Here is a 13,789-nt window from a genome sequence, read left to right as displayed (position 1 = left end):
GAGGAAAAAAAAGGGAAAAAAAGAATTCTTTTTGGTACTGCCTATCTGCTTCAGATAGGAAACCAAGGTCTAAGTACAAAATAGTCACAGAAAAAATAAACATAATCTAAAAATGTAAAATATCTTAAGGATTCCAACTGCCTGAAGTCCTACAGGTCAGGATATGTCATTGTGATAGCATAAATTATGAAGGGGACGAAACCTTCCAAGCTTTCCTGTACTCCCATGTCTGCAAGGCACACTATTATCAGCTGCAGAAGGAACACATTTCCTTTCTGATACCAAAATTCTCTGCTTCACTAATGAGCCTCTCCTTATGTGGTTGCAGTTGTATTCACAGTCCTAATGATACACCACATTGAGTATGGACCACCATGTCTTTGCATTTCAGGAGCATCCCTCCTTGTATTTATACAGATCCTATAAATGTCAGAAGTCACAGGTATACAACCTAGGATAAGTTGCAGTTCTCTCCAGTTCCTTCAGGATTTTTCCCTCCCAACATGCATGGCCAAATCAGTGATGGTCTTATCTTGGAGGAAAACATCTGTTTAAGCATCCTTGACCGTACTGAGACTCCTTAATTTCTGTTTACAACTAAATGAGTTATGAATAGGTAAACTACTCCTCTGTTTGGCTTCATGTTGGAAAATACTTTCTTCTTTCTTCTTCAAGAAAGACAATGACTCAAGTGAAGAAAGCCACCTGATGCAGAGTAATATTTAATCATAAATGTGAATGTGGCTGTAGACCACAGAAATACCATGCCAATACCCTGCATTTCTCATTTCATATCTACTCTAGCTCAGTGTCTACCATTGTGACAGACTTCACCCACCTGCTCACCCTCTACTCACGAAGAGAATAAAACTACTAACACTATGAAAAAATTTCATACTCTGGCATCTGCACCCTTTACTATGTGTTCCTGTTTATCCCATGGAAAGCACAGATAAATATGTAATTCACACAGCCTAATGCTTAACAGCAAGCTCAGACTATACATAGTTAAAACGTATATAAATGAAACTTAGAGGAATGCTTTCAGAAACACCACCCCACAGGCCATTAGGTTTCACTGCTAAACAGAGAGATATTCTCTCTACTCACAGCACCCAGAGTCCCCTTAAATCCTTCATCTGAAAAGATTTCAGCTCATATGGGTCCATGTGTTGATCACTTGTTGCTCCTCAAACCCGTACATGCACAAAGCAGCAGCACTACTTGCCAGTAAGGTAACATTTAAGATTCCCTAGGCCTGCAAAATGAGTGTGCACTACCAGTTCTTCAAAGGAATAAAAAATTAAGTAAAAAATAAGCACAGTTACATTTCTCAAACAATTATCTGGAAGCAACATAAACAGAAATAGAAGTCAATCCTATAAATAGAACAGCAGAGCACATGGTGCCATACTCTAGGAAGTAACTGAATTTACCAACATACACCTGATAGAGTAATTACATGTAAAGAAACCACAACAAATTTGCTTCTTCATCAAATGTCAACTTATCTAGGGTATTCTAAGCAATATGCACTACAAATTCTAAGCATCATTCATGTAAAGAAAAGCTCAAATTATTAGGTGTCTACAGATTCGTTAACATGCAGCACTCCTTGCAAACATGTGTCTTTGTAAAGTTACTCAGATTTACGTAACTGTGATAAATGTACACAATCTCATGTTTGATTTCACTGACCTTTTGTGAAGTGCTGTTCAGCACTGCTTCAAGGAGCTCGCAGAATGAAGAGTTACGAGATACTGATTTCTTTCTAAGAAAGTCCAATACCCAGTTGTCACCAGTTGCAGATTAGGAGGGTTAAAAATTACAACCCTCAGAGGCTGGACTCATATGCAACTGTTTCCTGAAGCAAAGTTCAGAAAGGACCATTGATCTTGACAACATGAAGATGGCAAGTTGAAAAATGTATCCATATTTGTCAGGCATTCTCATTTCTTTACCTACTGTGCAAAATCAAGTATAAGGAGTTCTGTAGGCAGGCCAAAATAACTATTGTAATTGGCTCCATGACCTTTCTATACATAAATGTATTACAAAGGCACTATTTGCAAATTCATTAAGGTACACAGAAAGAATTCAGTTAACACTTTTCTCAAATTCAAAGGGATAGCTATTTTAATACCTTTCCTGGATTTACAGCTACTTCTCTCTGCATACTGCTAGATCACTCATGCTAGAAATGAATCTACAGCTTTTTCTTCCTCTACAGTGGAATGAAGCACATCAAATGGCAAGATATTTTAAAACCTCTCTGACAGAGAGCAAGCCTGGGTCTTTGTCCTGTACCACTTTGTACTGTCAGAAATGCACATTCTTGATGCACTTGAGCCCATCAAAATTTCAAAACAAAACAACCCCCTTCATTAAAATTCTGTCTGCACACTGGCAGTACTATATATGTCACACTGGAGGACATTGTGAAGTTTAGGGACAGATTAATAGGGACGTGAGAGCCAACTCCCTTTGAAAAGGAGAGGGTTAGATAGCTTGGCTCTTTTCTCTGTTTCGTACTGGACCTGGGCACAAAATCCAAATGCCTTCAGGTCTCAGAGGAAGGCGAACTTGTGCACATCACACAGTCAGTTCACCTAAAGTTTATAGACACTTGAAAACAACTCTGTTTTCTCTGCACTTCATGTGCATTACATAACTGGTAATTGTTTTAAAATAGGAAAAGACATATATTAAGATACTAACTAGCAAAAATAGTAAAAGAAAAAATTAATTAAAAGAGGTAAAGGAAAAAATCAACAAGTAGCAACGTACCTACAAATTTGGAAAATTAAACAGTATCTGCAATGGTTAAACATAGAAGAAAATGGGGAAGGGGGAAGTAGATAATTGTTTTAATTTTACTCTTATCAATACCTAAAGAAGTTGTCTAGTCAACCAAAATGGACAGTAATGCTGCAACATTAAACATTACTTAATGTGATGCAGGTACTGGGGCCCATCAGTGCTGGTCACTTTTCAAACATCACCTCCTAAGGGCACAGGAGCAGGCAATTCCAAAATGCTGGAAGTCAAGCAGACGAGGTAGAAGGCTGGCTGCTCCAGCTGGATCCCTACAAATCTATGGGGCCTGATAAGATTCATCCCAGAATCCTCAAAGAGCTGGCTGATGTCATCTCAAAACCTCTCTCGATGATTTTTGATTGGTCTTGGCAATCCCAAAAGGTCCCAGCTGGCTGGAAGCTGCCGAATGGTGTCCTGATTTTCAAGAAGGGCAAGAAGCACAATCCTGGAAACAACAGGCCTGTCAGTCTCACTTCAGTGCCTGGTAAAGTTAAGGAGATGATTATCCTGGGAGGTATTGAAAAACACCTAAAGGACAACACAGTCATTCTTCACAGCCAGCATGGCTTCATGAGAGGAAAGTCCTGCTTATCAAACCTGATTTCCTTTTATGACAAGGTAACCTGCCTAACTGATCAGGGGAAGCCAGTTGATGCAATCTTTTTGGATTTCAGTAAAGTTTTTCATACTGTCTCTCATGGTATCCTTCTGGACAAAATGTCCAGCACACAGCTGGATAAACACATCATGGCATGGGTGAGCAACTGATTGCAACTGAACCTATACAAAGGGAATCAGTAGAAGTAGGAGGCTGGTCCCAGCTCTTCTCAAGATGGGCAAAAGGAGAAGGTTGTACAATTACTTCAGGTTTTCATAGACGCTACAGGTTAACATGCTTAGTAAAGAAAATACAAAATGTGTCACCGTGAAACTAAATTTTCAAACAAACAAGAGCCAGGTAATACTAGATAAAAGGCAAGAAACTTACATCCACAGGCTTAGCCTAGAGACACTCCCAAAAGGCATTCCTACTCAGAAAGAATAAGCTAGCAGTGGGACAAAGGGAAGATAAATACTCCTGCACAGATACTGACAAGCATTTGTTGATAGTCATTCCCTGAATATCAGTGGCATCTTGTCTTTAGATTACATTATTTATATAAAATACAAGATTTCTTACTCTCATAACAGAGAAGCTTTCTATGATTGATATAGGTGTTTCAACCCTAGGAATAATTTTTGTGCCAGTCCAGTAACTTAATTTCTGATTATACAGCATATCTGCAATATCAAAAAAGTTATTGCAGTTGACACTTTGTCTGGTACTGAGTTACTGTTGTCAACAGATACCTTTCTACTGATTTCACTGGGCTTTGGATTATCTCATTAAATGGTGTTCTAGTTTGCAATAAAGGCATCATATTTACTGTGCCAACCTAATAGCTTTTCAGTGATGTTTTCCAGATCTGATTCAGCAAAGTAATTAGTCTAGAGTGTTCTAATTCCCTGATGAATATGCTTAAGAACTTTGCATAACAAACCTAAAACATCAAACTGAAAAATTGCTTAACTGATAAACTGAATTTTAATCTAAAACATCTTTATTTATCTAGCTCTCTTCTCCCTTCCAAACAATGGAACGTAAGAAAATTTTGTCATTTTAAGAGAAACCTATCACCACTTAAATATTATGTAATATCTGACACCAACGAACACATTTTAGTCAAAGCTGTGTAAGACAAAGCAAAAGTGAAATAAATTAGAAACTTCCAGTTATTAACATCTTAACATAAATCAGTATGACATTACTGACTGAGCTGCAGCACTGGGCCATTGTCCTAATTAATGACCAGAGAAAAGAAACAACGCCATAGCGGAAAGGACAAAGTTATTCAACTCTGGCACTCACTGTTCCTCTTGTGATACAGTGAATAGATTGAGTTTGAGTCCTACTGCTGTGGGAGCAGCCAGCACACTTCTCTAGGCAGCAAAAGCAATGGCAAAGCCACCTGGTGAGCCTCTGTCTTCCTTCACTGATTGTAAGCTGCTGCTAAAAACAGGTAGCTAATGGTCACAATTTAACGGCGAACTTGCAGGCAGGCAAGACACCACGAAATTGGTATTGGTTACCTACTTATCTACCTCATTACCTACCAAACATTACCACCACATTCGACTGTGCCACTTGAATATGGCCTCTCAGTATGCACTAGTGTAACTGAAATCAGAAGAAATGAAGGCCTGAAGAACAAGGCTGCCAACTATAAGGCTATAATTAGACTGTTTTCTTCAGCCAAGAATTTCATTTTGGGTTGCATTCAGTAAAAAAAGGCAGGTCAGTCAGAAATTTGACTGGTTGACCTAGATATCATGCACCTTAGTAGGTTATTTTTACATCTCTTTTCATGGGTTTATCTTCCTGGACAAAAATTAAGTCCTGAGCATTCTTACAGCTGACATATTTAGACAAAGTTCCCTGTGTATGAAATATTCAATGGGTAATATTTACAGTATTTGTAACATCTTTTCCTCAAAGTACCTAAAAATGCATTTTCACTAGCTTTTAGAAGAAAACACTTTTCAGTTCAGAAATCACAGGTTACAGTGATTGAAGAGAGTTCTGTCTCAGTAATTCCAGTTGGCTCCTCCATCAGCACAACATAACATGACAGCTTTCACAATGCATCACCTTTCTTAAACATAAACGCCATCTTTGTGAAGTACTGCCAAGAAGTTTGGCACAGTTGCCAGTCTGGATTACAAGGAGAAGACCACTAACTACAGCACTGACTTGCTCAGAGCAGAATGCTGTTTGGACAAATGCATCTATCATTTTGCAAAAATCAAAGACAACAGGTAAAGTAGGAGTCACATCCATGGTAGTCACCTACCTATAATCCATACAGTACATAATCTTCAGTGAAAAAACCATGAGCATCAGCTGTTGATGCTCTAACCTCAGCACCACCAGAGCATTTTGGAGGCTCTGCTTGGTCCTAAACAACTTTAAGAAGAGACAGTCAGAAATGAACTATTGCAGAACACATTCATCACCCATACTGCTGATGTTACGATTTCTAGGAATGGTTATAATGTTACACTCTATCATCTACAATACATTCAGTTTTCCATTTAAAGCTACCTGTGGGTTTACCTTTACGGATTTCAACAACAAAATCTGTTATTTGGCTGGATAACTACGTTGCATCTTTCACTGAATTTATTATTAAGTATACGACACAACCCAACAGTTGAACAAGACATAAGCTATTGCCATGGCACAGCACCACACACTTTCACAGCTTTCAGATCAAGTCTTAAATGCTTCAGCAGGGAAGATCAAATACTGCTCCATTGCAGCTAAAAGCAGGTCCAGCTTTTTGTGGCAAATGCTCTTTGAGCAGTTCTTTGCAGACCAGTCACAACCAAAAAGACAAGATCTGTACCCCACAGACCTGTTTATGCAAAATGGCAATAAGCTGTACAACAATAAAGAACAAACACATGAAACAGACAATGGCAATGGCAACTAGAAAGCTGAAAACATGATTTGGTTGATTCAACAATGGATCATTATATTTTACTTTCTAATTCTTTATTATTGTGCTATTATTATTTCTGTTAATGAGACTGACTCCTACTTTTGCTGCAATGATTAAGAAGACAGGTAAGTGTTTTTACTGAGGGACCTTTCAGGTGTTGTTTGGAGCTGCATGGCTTGGTCTCACTTCTCACCCCATGAGCCTGTACAAATTCACTACTAGTTCCCAACTCACTAACCCAAATGGTTTAACAAGCTGAAGGTCACCAGAAGCAAGATTTCCTCAGCTGCTGCTTTCATATCAGGCACTTGGTTTGGCACCTGTCAGCCAAACTTATAGCCTGTAACACCAAAACACAGCCATAAACTACAAATACAGTGAAAAATGAGGTAAACAAATTATTAGTGTTCTCATACTGAGAAGTGTCAAGTTCTCAGTGAACTGGTAGACAAAAAAAAAAAAGTTAAAATAAAAATTCTAAAAAAGAACTCTTTCTTCCACAAAACAACAGAAAGAGTAAATAGTTTTGTGTTTTGTTTTTTTTCCCCCATGAGAATGTCTCTTCAATGTCTACCACCAATAAAGAAAATCAATGTTCCCTGTATCCCCCTTCCCACCCCTCAAACATGACTATTTACCAAGCCCTGAGAAAACGTTTGTCTCCTTCATGCTACTGGCACATTTTCCAGAAATAGCACTTTTGTGTTACCTACATCCCCGATTCCCAAATTCTGCATTTCTTTTCTTGCAATGTTTCTTACCATGCCTCTTTTAACATACTTTTTTTGTGTGTTTCTATTAAAAATACTGATACAGCATTTTGTATTTTAAGCAATTTTCCACCCTTTTGTGTGCTTCTGTGAACTATAAAGGAACTTTTGGCATCACACAGTGTGAAGTTGTTAAAATTACCTATTTGGGGCATGTTGATGTGTCAAAAAAATTATATACACCAGGAAACTTTCAGGAAAATGCCTCTATAATCTTTGATAGAAAAAATACCATCCTTTTAAGTAACTACTATATGCATTGGTGTTTTAGAAATATGTAGTTGATTCTATAGCCTTCCTTCTGAAAAGAGTTTTTCTTAATTCTGTTTAGAGATCACTTTCTGTTTCCTTGTGGGCTGCAGCTTTTCCCAGCCTGTTAGCTCTTTTCTGTGCACCTAATTTCTGGTAATTTTAGTTTGTGGAAGTACAGAACAGTGAGGAATATCCATTCTAATTACAAGTAAACCCCTACTGTTCCCACGTGGGCTTTCTTTTTAGATCCTATCTTCTCTCTTCTATGATTAGACACTTCAAGAAACAATCACACCCAACAAGCAGAAATTTGCTCACTGAGTTTTAACAGTTCTCTGCCCATTACCCCATTAAGATCCTGAGTTTTTCATAAATGAAATCTAAAACAACTGAGGTTTTACTCAGTGCCTCACTTAAAGATTGTCAGCTTTATAGTGTAGATTTTAACTTACCAAGTCTGTTTCAATACTTTTATACTCAATAAAAACATTAGAGAAAAAATTCTCCACCATGACTCCTCCTATTCATCCCTCTTCAGACAGATTCAGTACACCCATATCACAGGCTTTTTTCCCAAGAGCTCATCTTTATGAAGCTGCATTATTTTTCACCAGCAATCTAGACAGATAACCAATGTCCATTTCAGGTTGGGTGTCACACATCTTTGTCCTTCAAGTTTGTATTTATCTCCCATCATTCCTACCACCAACCCTAGAGCAAACAAAGAGTAGTCACAAGCCTGCAGTTGTCATAATCCTATAATTTGTCAAAAGCAGTGAAAGCACGATTCTGTACAAGTAGAAAAAAAGAGGTTGACTTCTTTCAGTGAAATGTTTGTCCTTCAACTTTCAGACAATCTGGGCACTGAATTGAAAGATGTCCTCAACATCTAAAAAACTGACACTACATTAAAAAAATCTGAGTCATCAGGCAAGGAAATCCTCACTGATTTCAATGTGACTATGAAAAGTAAGAAACTATCAAAAGTAAGAAGCTATAACTTGTTCCAGAAAAAGTGAACCCTCTTCTGTTCTCTGCCAGAGGTTATCGAAACCACTTTGAAAAGTCTCCAGACGCTGCCAAATATTTTGTAAATTGCAGCTGCCAACCCAAATCACTAAAAACTAAAAGTAGAAAGGGAAGCCTTCCAGAAATTATTTAATGACATGGAATTATATCTACAATCGCCTCCTTTCTCTGGGATGCACAGCAAGTTGAGCCCTTCTTTGTGTCTGCTTTCTGGAACAGGAGTTCACTGGAGCAGAAATTCCCTTTATATTTGTGTCTTGTGCAGCACAGATAATGTCACCAGTATTCTGCAAATACAGCACTGCAGCAGAACATCAGCACAAAGCAGCTGATTGTCAAAGTGACTTTATAAACCTAAAACTTCGTTTCTAGAACATGGATCTTCTTGGGACTTTTTTCACTGCCTTAAACTGATAAAAACTCAACACAGTACTTCTCTACCTCTTCTTGTTTAGGAAAACAATACATCTGGCATAAACAAGCTTTTTCTTGCCCCTCTTCTCAATGTTTAGGAATTTTAGGACAGTTCAAGGCTGGTTGATTTGTTCCTCCTCTCTTTTACAATATTACATGTAGCTATTCAAAAGCAATCTAATTAGCAGAAAAATAAAAAGAGTCAGTCAACCTTCCTCCACACCTCATACCTCCTAGAAACCAATGGTTTTTACTGGCATGCCAAAACTATGTATGACCTCGGACTCCATTCATGAGATTAATCTTTGGGGTTCCCTAAGGTGAAAAAAGAACACTTGGCATGAAAAATATTGGGATATTTTCTATAATTCTTTTTTTTCTAGAAAGTATTATCTATAATGACCCTTATACTATGTTAATTATTTAACATAGGCAAGGATAGTAAAGGGGGACAATTCCTCTGCAAAACAAAATGCCCAAGAGCCTGTGTGAAACACAAATTTACCAGTTTCATAAGAGGGTTAGACAACTTTTTGCACGCTGTATTGTTTTCAATGAAATGAACTCTACTGGGTGTCATAATCTGTTAGTTAATTTTGGAAGTGGCCTGAAGGCCCCATAACAAATGCAACCTTCAAAAAGGGCAGCTCAAACAGTCTAAATGCACATCAAACCAACCAAAATGGTCCTAATTCAGTAATCCCTTAAAGCTGAGCTTCATTTGACACAGAACAAATTACTACTTTGAGCCTTGGGACATATTCTTAAACTTGGACTTTTCAGCTCCCTCCTTTGAGATGGTTATTACCCATCAGTTGAGGCATTTAATAAGTCATGGTTTAGGGAATGGACTGTGAACTACAGATACTCTTCTACAAGAAACCAGACCATAGACGCAATACAAAAATATATTTTGCTATTTTTGCACATCACTCTGTTCTACAAAGTCCCAGAGTGACCTTATCAGCACTCCACACCAGGAAGTCAGATACATTACTGTAGCACACTTATTGGATAGACATAGCAGATTGTAGAAAATCATAAGAAGGCAACAGAAAGAGCTTTCCATATCAGTAAAACAGTCTGATCCACTGGGAAAAAACATCTGTGAAAGGCTAAAACAAGAAGGGAGTAGGGACAGAAGGAGAGGGCTATTATTAGTAGCATATTACAACTGAAACCATGTCTGAACATCCCAATATGTGCATACATCGAAAAATATATCAAATGTCCAAAACTCAGAATAAATGAGAAATGCACAAATACAGGGTCTTCCTTCAAAAAAGTTGTGTTAGTTGGATTTTTCTTCTTGTCATTCAGCGTGTTTATATATAGCTTGGGTTTAAAGTAATAAAAGTTAAGTGGCAATATATTTTCCATTTCTCAGACTACTGCCCATCTTGCAATCACCTTTGATGGGTCTTGGTGAAAGCTTTAAAGAATTAATTGGTCTGACTTTACCACAGAGTTGTATTCCTGTAGCTGAGCTTCCTTGTGCAATAGTTCCTCCCCCCTGGCATTCTTCCTAGATTCTCTTAAGTCCATTACAAATGCAGGCAGATAGACTTTTTTGCTGACACTTCTACTTGCACAGAAAAATTGAATGCTTTTCAACCTTTCTCCTGGACCCACACTACGATATCTTATCATGTCTTTAATAATTCTATCTTTATTGTAATGAGTTTACAGGGGTTGCTGGTTCTTTCTCTTTAACTGAATTCCAGAAACGAGCCTTCATACTCAGATGACAGGGAGACATAATAATGTTATAAAAGTGGCTTTTCACCACGGTCAAAATGAAAGGATATTTTCAATGCATCAAAAAGCAAATTGCTTCTTTTTTTAACAGGAATATAAGCAGAAATTGCCTGGTTTTTAAGTTATTGAAGGAATGCAAAGTATACTAATTATTTTCAGGATGTCCTTTCAAAATGGCCTTTCAGTATTTCAGTGGGTGTTCTAAGACGATAAATTCTAGTCTGAAAAAAACGAAGTTCTTAGTACAAGGACATTTTATTCACCATCATAAAAAAAATTAAAACTATTTCTCTGCCACCTTTTCACTGTTCTTCCTTTCCTATTTCTCAGTTTTTCGTTACCATTTTTGTCCCAGGGTAAACTCCATGGTCCCAAAATGTGAATCTCACTGAATGGTGGTAATAATTTTAAGGACTGACTGTAGCTCACAGAAGATGAGTTTATACATCTCACATTTCAGCAAAAGCTAACGAAAGTAAATTTGGGGTGTTAAGTTCAGGCATGAACTCTGGCAAAGGCAAAATAAGCAATTACTTAAATTAGTGTGGTTTTGGGCACAGTACACGCCCATTGACAACTCTGCCTAATTTGCTTGTGCCCAAGCCCTAGAGAGACAGATTTCCCATGGTTACTCAATAAAAGTTACTCAATAAAAGTCAGGGGTACTGTGGAAGCAATTTCTGTAGTCACTGCTCTCTATGCTCCCCTTCCTTAACACTCCATCAACAGCAAGAACAGTGAACCTCACTTTCCAGAAATCTTGTCCCATACACATAATTCTGGTGACAAACCTTAGGCTGACAACAAACCTTCAGCTACCTTTGACTGAATATTTCAAGTGATTCAACTTTGAGACATTATTTAGACCTCCTTCCAAACATTTCAACCAGAGGAATATGCCTTACATCCTCCCCTATCAAGTCCTACAGAGGCAAGGCAGACTGTTGAAGGGTGAAATGGTTCCCCACTGAAGCCAGTATCTGTAGGTTTCTAATAAAGTTTGAATGCTATTCTGATGTTATCTTTTCCAAAGCTCAGATCCTGGACTCACTAAAACAAGGCATGTTAATGGTTTAAGGCAACTATCTTGCAGAATACATAAGGAAATTTTTTAAACTGAATGGTTTCAGCCTCTGATCATAACACTGCAAAATTTTCTGGTGTTTTTCAAAAAAGACAGTAATAGAATCCTTATGAGATATTACAAGAGCACTTAAAGTATTAAAAACAATGAGGCCATGAAATGTATTTGATAAGCTTTTTAAAAGGCTAGAATACTTAAAGTAGAAACACATGCAACAAACAACTTGGCAATTCCAGCACAAGTTATAGTTACCTCTTACTTACAAAAAGACCAATTCCAGCCATTTCTGTTTCTATAGTCAAAATTCATGCTGCTACTACTACAAAAAATTCTCCTCTCTTGTTTCCTAATAAGAAACTATCCAAACCACCTGTTGTATGCTATTAATGCTGATAATATAACAACCATAATAGAATACATACTCTCTATTCCAAAGATGCTTTTCTTTGTCTGCATTGTCTTGATCCACCAAATTAATAAGTGTCTAACTTCAAAGATAACAGTCATTACATTCATTTCCATAGCATTTCTTACATGCTTGCTAGCATGTAAGGAACTTGCTAGTGTGCCTTAATCAAGGACAGCAGTACAATAAAAATAGAGCAACAGTGCATTCCTGACCTGAAATAACTCACTTTGTATGGAGATTCAAATTTCTAATTAATTACTTAAAATGTCACAGCAAAATGTACATTCTAGGAGAGGAGATTCACTGGATAATCCAAAGTGCCAGCTGAATCTGCCAGACTGCAGTGTGATTTCAGAATGACATCTTGCCATTTTTCAAGATAGTCTGAGGACTATCATGTGTGGCAAAATTACAGGTACAGCATACCCTAGCTAGTAGAGTTCAGCCTGTATTCTTTGTGTGGCACCATACCAGTCATTATTTGGAAACCTAGGGTTTACTTGCAGCAGTGCTGCCTCCGTGATCACTTGGTTTATTTTACTAATTGCTCTCTCTTCTGGGAGTGATTTCTTAACAACCAGTGAAAACTTTTTCCCTCCTTTAGCTTTAGGCCATATATCTTGCCCTAGAATCAACACAAGCATTTACAAAAGCAAATGGGGAACAAACATCTCAGTCTAGTCTTGTTGCAATATTCTTCAGTTTGTTTTCTGTATAATAGATAGCATTACTTTGTTGGTACAACACAGAAAGTCTCAGTGGGAAGGCCCGTAGGCAACCACAGTCCTGGCTGTCTTTAAAATATCATCAGCTATTCCAAGGGGGGAATAAAAAAAGCATATGAACAATATTCATATCTAACAGTACACTGCGTATCCAAATGTTATCCAGGATAATCGACCTATCTATATGAAAACATTTAACCAGTCAACTGCCAAAATTTTTTTATTACAATACCTGTAGTCTTTCTCCTTCCTATTCTCACTTCTAAATATAAAACTATCATTCATGACAGTTTGGAACTGCACACAAGTCTCTTTTAAGTTTTTACAGACTACAGAAAACCAATTCTGAATCAAAGCCATTGATTATAAAAGAAGATGCAAATTTGTTTATTTGGTTAATCTTTGGTACCTTTGTATTGCCAGGACAGCATAATGTGAGCAGAGCATAGCCTTAATTTGGATAGAGAAAGATGAAGCCAATATAAGAAAAACTCTAAATAAAAGCACACCTTACAGATGAATGGGCATATTAAAATCTACAATAAATTTTTCCAATTTTATCTTAGTAAGCTTCCTCACAAATTCCACTGTTTTAAAGAAAACAAGAAGCACTGACAGTGAAATAAATCAACATTAATACAGACCCTAATACATTTTCCATTTCATTTTCCTATGTGACAAAGGGAGCTATCCTGCAAAATATTATTTCCAAAACATTAGCTAACATCTGCATCCAGAACTGAGAGTTAGAAATTGGAAAAATTAGGAGAGTTAGAAATTATTTCTCTCCATAGTACCATACTAAAAACCAGAAGTCAGATAAGGTAGACCTGTCATGTACAATATGAGAGATGTAAAATGTTAAGGAAAATGCAAACGGAATTTCAAATTACATCTTCAACCACTTCTTAAGTGTCAAATACAGGCTATGACAAAGACCTTCTACAAACAGATGCATTTTGAAAAGATGACATATTGGAGGAAATAAA

At 37.3% G+C, this 13,789-nt stretch overlaps 1 protein-coding gene across 10 annotated transcripts in view; it reads right to left on the bottom strand.

Moving 5' to 3' along the window:
• The window catches only part of MAPK10 (mitogen-activated protein kinase 10), a 166,111-nt gene that overhangs the window by 104,992 nt on the left and 47,330 nt on the right, over positions 1–13,789 (bottom strand). Inside the window, exon 3 of one of the 10 annotated variants that reach the window (XM_027652844.1) lies at positions 1,699–1,864. The exons of the other annotated variants lie outside the window; for them this stretch is intronic. The gene's annotated coding sequence lies outside the window, so the exon portion shown is untranslated. The remainder of the gene's footprint in view (positions 1–1,698; positions 1,865–13,789) is intronic. 10 annotated transcript variants of the gene reach the window in all.

The sequence above is a fragment of the Corapipo altera genome, unplaced genomic scaffold (genome assembly GCF_003945725.1).
Source record: "Corapipo altera isolate COAL_440 unplaced genomic scaffold, ASM394572v1 69, whole genome shotgun sequence".
In the NCBI taxonomy this organism is placed as follows: domain Eukaryota; kingdom Metazoa; phylum Chordata; class Aves; order Passeriformes; family Pipridae; genus Corapipo; species Corapipo altera.
This window is presented reverse-complemented; position numbering and strand designations above follow the sequence as displayed.